This window comes from Arachis ipaensis, chromosome B04 (genome assembly GCF_000816755.2).
Source record: "Arachis ipaensis cultivar K30076 chromosome B04, Araip1.1, whole genome shotgun sequence".
Classification (NCBI taxonomy): Eukaryota; Viridiplantae; Streptophyta; class Magnoliopsida; order Fabales; family Fabaceae; genus Arachis; species Arachis ipaensis.
In genome coordinates this window covers 109647410-109657812 of record NC_029788.2, presented here as the reverse complement: position 1 = coordinate 109657812, position 10403 = coordinate 109647410, and positions in this window count along the sequence as shown.

Sequence of the window (10403 nt, the reverse complement as noted above, 5' to 3'; positions counted from 1 at the left end):
AAACAAGCTAAACCGTAAGTGGCAACTGACTAAAGATTCTTCAGTCTAACTAATACTTCCCTTTCCAATTCCTCCAGACCTCCCAACCACCAGCAGGAGTATAATATAGCAAACACAGTTATATCAGACAAGAGATTTACAAATAGGAACAGATAAGGCATTTAGGCAATTAGCAAGTAATATGCAGTCAAATAGGCAATCTCAAACAATTCATGTAGTATGCTTATGATGCATGCCTGTCCCTAGTGGCTGATGATATCATCTGTCGGTTATAGAGCCAACCCGACAAGTCCCCAATCTTCCGACGGTCATAACTCTCTCATTTTAAATCATTTTTCACCCGTTCTTCGAACGGCACGGACATCCCGGATCCAATTTCATTTCTAAACAGATGATTTCTATAAAATTGGTACCGAAATTCTCGTCTCAATCTCCTCTATCACATTTAGCCATAAAAATAACATTTTTGGCTTTCTAGAATAAATTCTCATTTATGGGTTAATTAGCCGTTAATTAACTGGGTCTTACACTAATCAATTGCCACCCTCATAAAACATGGCCATTGGCCCCTTTTGGTCGTGCTTTAAGAAAAAGAGCGGCCAAAGCTCTAATCAATCGCTACTAGGGGTGGCAAACGGGTCTTAACCCGCCGAGTCAGCTCGCGTAACCCATTAAAAAAGGCGGGTCGGGTTGAAAAATTGAGACCGTCACACATCAAAAGTCTGCCTAACCCGCACCGCTTAAACCGTGGGTTTTGGCGGGGCGGGGCGAGGCGAGCTTCCCCGCCGGCCTTAGGACTTTTTTAAAGATGTTCTAATTTAGTATTTTGGATTATGTTTTATGTCTGATTTATTATGTTCTAAACTTGTAGATGTTTAATTATATATTTTGGACAATATTTATTTTACTTTAGACAATGTTACTTTTATTATTTTGTTTCAAAAAATTTGGTTTATGATTATGTTTATTACGTATTTATAATTATAAAGACTTTAATATTTGTGAATTTAGATATTATAATTTTTTATGTCTTTAGAAATTATAAATTATAGTACATTCAGTTTTAAGACCATCTAGTATTATTGATTTTCAACTAGTTTATTTAAGTAAATTACCCTATGCATTACTATGAATTTAAGATTTACGAATACCAACATAATATATATCCAAAGTGAAAAAATAAATATTATTAATAAAACGTATTATGAAGACTTTTAATAAGAGCAATGCTACATGGTCAACAATTATTATTATTTTTGGCTAGTACTTTGTTAGTAATAATTTGCACCCATATTTATATAGGTTTTGCACACAATAAGCATATAATTTGCACCTTTATTTATCAAAATTTTACACATATGAATTATTATCGTTTACGTCCAAATTTTTCAGAATTTTTACACGTGAATTAATAAAATTTATCTATTAAAGATAATTTAGTATTTATGCTAGTCAAAAGATGGCTAAAAATACTAAAAATTGTTATTTTCACTCAAATTTTTCAAAATTTATACACATGAATTAATAAAATTTATCTGTTAAATATAATTTAATATTTATGTTGCTCAAAAAATGACCAAAAATACTAAAAATTGTTAATCCCAATAATTTCTCTTTTAATAATAATAATAATAATAATAATAATAATAATAATAATAATAATAATAATAATGTTTAATAGTTATTTTTATTAAAAATAATAATATTTTGTTATAAAATTTAAACACTTTCTAAATTTATACTCTCATATAATTCATGCCACAAATACATTAATAGTAGGAATTTACAAAAATGTCACATGATAGATTTTGTTCTTTTTTTTTCTCGAATTACTGTCATTCATTAACAATTCTAAAGTTCTTATTGACGCAACATTATAATGGATTTTCACACTCGTGCTTAATTATTGGAGTTTTGGGTGTTATCCACTCAAAAAATACTAATAGAATTTTTTTCCTTCAGATAGAAAGCCCACACAATATACATAGTTTTGGTTAATTCATTTCCTTCTTTGTCATGTGGTAATCACTAATATTTATTGCACATCAATCTCACTAAAAACATGTAACCAGCTCTCCACATGTTATGTACTTATAGGTCAATCAAATCTTAACCACTCTTAGCCACTATAAACTTGGTCACTGGAAATATTTCCTTATAATTCAATTCAATTACGATTTGATTACGATTGAACTACTAAACTTTTAAATCAGTGGTTTGACCAATTCATTTACTGATTTAATTTTCAAAACCTTGATAATAATGGGTTCATATAGAGCTTTTGATAGGAATAAAACACACAATTCTCTACTTGCAAGAATTAGAGGAGAAACAATACCCACTCACAACAAGTATTAACAACAGAGCAAGAATACCCAATAGCAGCGAAAAAATCACATAAACCAGAAATTAGAGACAAGCTAACACACCAAGATTTTTAACGTGAAAAACCTCCTCAATGAGAGAAGTAAAAATCACGAGTCACCATAACCAGGAAATAGCTTCACTGTGATGAAAAATAGGGTATAAGAGAGTCACAAATTACTGCACAAAATGTGCATACAACAGGCCAAACAACCCAAGTTTCAAAGCTTACAAAATAAGAACAAGAAGATGAAAATACCACAAAAATAGAGCTTCTGTGTGTGGCCAATATCTCCAGCTATAGATATTGAATAAAATATTCGAACGGTAAAAATAAAGAACCAGGTGTGTGGAATACACTATCCAAATTTGAGCTCGATCCAACAGTTAACGAATCTGCAGCGACCAATTTACAGAGACAGCTTTGTATATGTGTGAAAATGACTTTCTCTCTTCTCTTCTCTCTAGTGTTCTCTTGCAAATGAGACATCTATCACTCAACCCTAACTAACCTTAGCCACTTCAACTATTCATGAACTTGGATACTAACATTTGGGCTTTTTCTTCACATAGGAAGGGAGCCCAAAATACCCAACAAATCTCTCCCTCACGACTATGTGGAGGTAACCGCCACTCCGGCGATTAAGCAACAAACTTCAAACTTCCATCTTGGTAATGCCTTGGTCATCATATCAGAACCATTCTCATCAGTATGAACCTTTTCAATTTCTAATAACTCAGCATCCAGAATATCACGTATCTAATGATACCTCACATCAATATGTTTGGATCGAGAATGAAAAGTAGAGTTTTACCAAGATGTATATCACTTTGACTATCACAAAACAACACATACCTCTCTTGAGTAAACCCGAGTTCCTTTAAGAATTTCTTCATCTAAAGCATCTCCTTGCACGCTTCGGTAATGGCAATAAACTAGGGCCTCGGTAGTAGACAAAGCAACATATTTTTGCAATCTAGATTGCCAAGACACAGCTCTACCCACAAAGTTCATCAAGAAGCCTGAAATGGACTTTCTAGAGTCAATATCTCTTGCCATGTCTGAGTCAGAGTAACCAACTAGAATAGGCCTATCACTTTCATAGCACAACTTCATGCTAGAAGTACCACGAATTTATCTCATTTTCCATTTTACAACATTCTAATGCTCTCTTCCTGGGTTTGAAACAAAATGGCTAACACAACCAACAACATGAGCTATATCCAGTCTTGTGCACACCATAGCATACATTAAACTACCCACAGCTGATGCATATGGAACTTTCTTCTCTTCATCACTTGATGGACTTTGCTTGCAACTTAATTTGAAGTGTGTAGCATGAGGAGTACTAACGGCCTTTGCTTTCTTCATTTGAAATCTGTGCAACCTTGTTTCTATGTATTTCTCCTGTGACAACCAAAGTTTCTTCTCTTTTCTATCACGATCGATTCTTATACCAAGAATCTCTTTTGCCGGTTCAAGGTCCTTCATTGCAAATGACATCGCAAGTTGCTTCTTCAACATATCAATCTTAGAAGCATTCTGACCAACAATAAGCATGTCATCAACATATATCAAAAGGATAATAAAATCATTACTAGCAAACTGTTTAACAAATACACAATGATCAAAAGTAGTCTTCTTGTAACTTTGTTCTGCCATAACAGACTCGAACTTCTTGTACCATTGTCTTGGAGCTTGCTTCAAGCCATACAAGCTCTTCTTCAGTTTGCAAATATGATCCTTTTTTTTTCTTTTACCATGAAACCTTCAGGTTGTTCTATGTAAATTTCATCCTTAAGATCAACATGAAGGAAAGCAGTTTTCACATCGATCTGCTCTATCTCTAAATCAAGAGTTGCAGCCAAACTCAAAACATTCCTAATAGAAGATCTTCTCACAACCAGTGAGAAGATTTCATTATATTCAACTCCCTTTTTCTGTCTATAGTCCTTGACCACTAATCTAGCCTTGTACCTTGGACACTCAGAATTTTCTTCATGCTTCAACTTATAAACCCACCTGTTCTGTAAAGCTTTCTTCCGTTTTGGCAACTTCACAAGCTCAAATGTTTGATTATCATGCAAGAATTTTATTTCATCTTGCATCAAATCATTTCTTAGTGTCGTCACCTTCCATAGCTTCCGCATAACATTCAGGTTCGCTCCCATCAGTCAAGGTCATATATCCATCAGTAAATATCACATACTCATTAGAAGAATACCTCGTTGAAGGTCATCGCTCTCTAGTAGACCTCCTAGGATGAAAACCTGGTGGATCTTCAGGTAGCTCAGGTTGATTATCAGCATCATCATCAACTGGAGCATCAATCGAATCTTCCATCTCTTGGTCATCAGGAACCAAAGGCTCATTTTGTTGCATATGCTCTTGATCTTGATTCTCTACTAGTTCTGGTGAAGGAGGCGACTGAACTGGATCTACATCAGTCAAGTCACTGCTCTCTTGTGATTGAATCTGCTCTGTCTTATCAATGTCTTCAATAGTCTGGTCTTCAATAAACTCTACATCACGGCTTCTTACAAGCTTCTTTTCAACCGGATCATAAAGCCTGTAACCAAACTCATCTTGACCATACCCAATAAAAATGCATTGCCTTGTCTTCACATTCAACTTTGACCTTTTATCCTTCGGAACATGAACAAATGATTTGTATCCAAATACTCTCAAGTGACCATACGAGACATCTTTGCCCGACCAAACATGATCCGGAACATTATTGTCCAAAGCAATTGTAGGACTCAGATTAATCACATGAGCCATTGAAGAACTGAAGATTGATGGTTTAGAGGTTATAGTAAACTCTCGTTGTAAGTATAGTTACTAAACCAAGCAATCAACCTTTCTTACAAAAGTTTTGGTTGTCACAAGTAACAAACCCCTTTAAAATTGATAACCGGGTATTTAAACCTCGGGTCGTCTTTTCAAGGAATTGCAGGGAGGTATGTTCTTATTATTGGTTATGAGTTTGTAAATTGGGGTTTTGGAAGTAAGGAGGGAATATGTTATATGACAAGTAAAATAAAATAATAATAATAAAATCTCTCTAATTTGTGTTTTCTGGGCCGCAAACTGGGTCAAAAACAGCCCAGAAATCGCTGGAGAAGAAATCTGCCACGCTGGTTTTTCGCCACTACGACACGTCCGCATGGAGCACGCTGTCGCGTCACCTAGCGTCAGGGCAACTATGGCATATTATATATCAAATCAAATCTCCAGACGTTAGCTTTCCAACGCAACTGAAACCGCGTCGTTTGGACCTCTGTAGCTAAAGTTATAGCCGTTTGAGTGCGAAGAGGTCAGGCTGAACAGCTTAGCAATTTCTCCAACTTCTTGTATTCCTTCCACTTTTGCATGCTTCCTTTCCATCCTCTGAGCCATTCCTGCCCTGTAATCTCTGAAATCACTTAACACACATATCAAGGCATCTAATGGTAATAAGAGAGGATTAAACATAGGGAACTTAAGGTCAAAGAAGCATGTTTTCAATCAAAGCACATAATTAGGAAGGCAAATGTAAAACCATACAAATAGTATGAATAAGTGGGTAAAGAGTTGATAAAAACCACTCAATTGAGCACAAGATAAACCATGAAATAGTGGTTTATCAACCTCCCCACACTTAAACATTAGCATGTCCTCATGCTAAGCTCAAGAGAAACTATAAAGATGAAGAGGAATGGTAGATTAATATGAAATGCAACCTATCTATATGAATGCAACTACATGCAAAATGTTTCCACCTACTTAGTTAAAAGTAAACAAATCTTTCAAGAAGAAATATGAACTGGATTTCACTAATTCAAATCATGAAAATGAAGTACAAATAGACTTGCAAGAAGAAAATAGCTCATGAAAGCCGGGAACAAAGAATCGAGCATCGAATCCTCACTGGAAGTGTATACACTCTAATCACTCATGTGTTTAAGGTTTGATTCTCTCAATTCCCTACTATCCTTGCTTTCTAAGGCTTGCTCTTCATCTAACAATCAACATAAATTTAATGCACAGACACACATATCAAGAGGTCTTTTAAGGGTTGTAATGGGGTTAGGGTCAAGGTAGGATTGTATTTGGCCAAGTGGACTAAAATCTGAATCATTAATTAACTTAAACTTTCCACCTAACTTAAACAATCCATGTAATCAAAATACAAAACCTAACTGTCCATTAACCATGTTTTCCACATATTCATGCATTCTAATTTCAAGTACAGTATATATGCATTGCTTTCACTACTTACTTTGGGGCATTTTGTCCCCTTTTACTTAATTTTTTTCTTCTTTTTCTTTTTTTTTCATTTTTTTATTATATTTTTTTCTTCTATTATTTTTTTTTCAATGCATATGATTAAATTATTGAATGCATGAACATGTCCTAAATAATTCTTTCACATTTTCAGAAAATTCTAACATACTCAATTCTCAAACCAAATGTTTTCAATCCCACTTTTTCCCACACTTAATTCATGAGCACTCTCATTAGTCTAAGCTAACCAAGGATTCACATTAAGGACATTATTTATTTATTTTTTTTCGCTTAGAGTTAATGATGTGCTAAAGTAAAGAACAAAGAGGTAAAATAGGCTCAAAATTGGTTTGCAATGGATAATGAAAAGGTTAAGGCCATATGGGTATGTAAGCTAAGTGAAACAAAGGCCTCAATCATATAGGTTCATGCATACATCAAACCATGGAAATATAGAATTAAGCAAGACAAAGATCACAATTTTAGAGAGAAAAATACACACTAAAACAGAATATTAGTTGATAAAATGCAACCAATTCAAATAGGCTCAAAAATCTCACAGGTTTTGTGTGTTCAAGCTCTAAACCATGTTCCAGTATAATATTTCTTCAAACAAGTGTAACATTAAATTTTATTCAAATTAGTGAAATGCTCTAAAAGGTTTCTTGAAAAAGAAAATATTACTTTAACCAAGTGGTAAAATATGCAAAAAATCAAACAAATATGCAATCAAACATGCAAATGCAACAACTAACAAGGAAAATAAAGCATTGGTGTTTAAGAAGGAAATACTAACCCATGGAGATCGGTATCGACCTCCCCACACTTAAAGATTGCACCGTCCTCGGTGCATGCTAAGACGTGCAAGTGGACGGGTTGCTTCAACTGATGCTTTTCTCATCAAGGAATGTGCGTAGGAACTTGTTTGTCTCTCCCATGTAAACGTCTTCCAGTTCTCTTCCTGGTGGCCATCCTGAAATAAAAAGGGAAGAAAGGTAACCCAATAATAAAGATAAGAAAATAAATGAAGTATGGTTGGGTTAATGCCAAATGATAAGGGTCTCAAGTACATGGTAGCTACAACATGCAAGTGAGAAAACAATAGAAGCCATGGCATACCAGTGGTGCAAAATTTGCAACAAAGGGGAGGAGTGTGGGTAATGAAAATATCAATATAAGTTCATGTCAATACAAATGAACTGCAAGTATCATAAAAGATTGGCATTTGCAGATAATTAATATCATTCCACAGTGTAAAACAAGTCACTAAGCACCAAAGTAATTCAAGAAAAGATGTAACAGTTGAATAAGAAAATATTTAACACCAATGAAAAAAATAAAAACATGCACAAAATTAAAATGCAATGAATGAAAGTATGTAAATAAAATAAAATAAAATAAAAGATAATAAGAATGAGAAGGGAAAGAAGGGAAGAAGAAGTAAGTAAGAAAGGAGGTAAGGAAAAAATTAAGATTGGAGAAGAAAAGATAAGATATATTTGGCAAATTAGGATAAGCTGTGCGGCGCAAGCAACACGGTCGCGTGGGGCACGCGGTCGCGTGACTTGCGCTGAACTAATTGACGCGGTCGTGTCGGTCACGCGGTCGCGTGACCCGTTTTAGGCTAATGGCGCGAGGGTAGCCTCGCACTCGCACAACTCTCTGTTCAAAATCATATTAGTGCCAAATTTTGGGTGACGCGATCGCGTGGGGCATGCGATCGCGTGAGTGGCCTTTCAGAAGGATATGACGCGGTCGCGTCGGTCACGCGTTCGCGTGAGAGGGACTGCGCGTCCAGCGCCAGTCCTGCACCACTCTAGCACAACTTTCGGTTGTGCACCTTTTTACATCGAAATCCTGGTCACGCAGCCGCGTGAGTGACGCGGTCGCGTGGGAGGCCAGTATTCTCACTCGACACAGACGCGTCAGTGACGCGGTCGCGTGGGATGATTTGTGCCATTGGCACGCCTCCAGCCACGCTCTCGCGTGACTCTTTGTTCATTTTAATTGTTCTCTCCCAACACCTGCGACGCGGACGCGTCAATGAGGCGGTCGCGTCGCGTGATTTTTTTTTTTATAATCTGAAAAAAAAATGCAGAATGCAGTGTTAATATGAATGTGATGCAAAACTCCAGGTTCAATATAATAAAATAAAATGAAACTCAAAAACAAATAAAACTAAATAAAAATGAAAAAAAGAACGATCATACCATGGTGGGTTGTCTCCCACCTAGCACTTTTAGTTAGAGTCCTTAAGTTGGACATTTGGTGAGCTCCCTATTATGGTGGCTTATGCTTGTATTCATCCAGGAATCTCCACCAATTTTTGTGATTCCAATGGCCTCCGGGGTCCCAAACTAGGCGCAGAAAGCCTTCAAGTAAGTTAAAGCAAGTGACAAGGCCCCAAGAGTGTTGATTGTTGGAATGAATTCCAGGGTCCCAAATCTTGCTTTTGCACCCATCTTCTTGTTGATCATCATTTTTCCACTTGGTTGGTGAACAGTCAGAATTCTCACTGAGACATCCAAACAGCTTCCTAGACCCATTCAGTTGAGCTTTATACCAACCTTTGCGTTTAAACTTAAAGCTTCCAACCATAATGAACCTTGCAGGACAATTCTTACCACTGACCATCTTCCTCTTACTCTTAATGCCACAAAGAGCTCTAAGTTGACCATCCGTCTCCAGTAGCCCATATTCAAGTGGGATTAGAAAGCTAAGGGATATGAATTTTACCCACTTGAATGTTGTGAAGGATGATGGCAACTTAGGGGGAGGTATTGTTAACGAATTTGCAAGCTCCACTCCCTTGTGCTCTTCTCTGACAACTTCCACCTCTTTGCAAGTTTCTTCAATATCAACCTCTTCCTCTTGGTAGCTTTCTTCCAATTCAATCTCTTTTTCATTACTTACCAAGGGTATGGGAGGTTGTGCTTCTTCTTCTTGAATCTCCATCTCTTGATCAACCTCTTCCAAGTCCTTAACCATGATATGTATTGGAGGTTGTACACCCTCCTCAGCATCAATTTCAATTGCCTTGGAAGGAGGTTTTATAACCTGACTTTCCCATGGAGGTTCAGCATCTCCTAAGTCTTCAACCACTTCTTCCTCTGCAACTATTATGGCTTCCTCCACTTGTTCCAATACAAAGCCATGTTCCTCATTGTCTACCGAAGTTTCTAGTGTTTCCTTCATGCTTTGCTCTTCTTTTGATTCTCTGGTTAGGGTCATATGGAGGTGAATGGTGGAAAGGGGCTTGTGAGTATGGTGGTCTAAAGTCATGTTGAGGAAAGGGTTCATAGGCATATGGTGGTGGTTGTTGATAGTCCATTGGAGGTGGTTGTTGCCATGAGGGTTGATCAAATCCTTGTGGCTCCTCCCATCTTTGATTGTTCCAACATTGATGCCTGTTCTCATTGTAATTTCTTCTTCCTGCAACATAATTGTAACCAGACTCATAGCCAAAGGGGTGAGAGTTCATAGTAGTAGGAGAAAATAAAAACAAAAACTAATAAAAAAGAAAATATTTTGAAAAAGATATGATTTTTGAAAAAGGATAAAAAAAGATTTTGAAAAAGATATAATTTAAAAAAAAATATTTGATTTTTTTTAAAATAAGAATGATAAAAATTTTTTAAATATTTACAATAACCAATAATAAGGCACACGTTTGCAATTCCCCGGCAACGGCGCCATTTTGAGGCGCCATTTTGAAGAACTGAAGATTGATGGTTTAGAGGTTATAGTAAACTCTCGTTGTAAGTATAGTTAC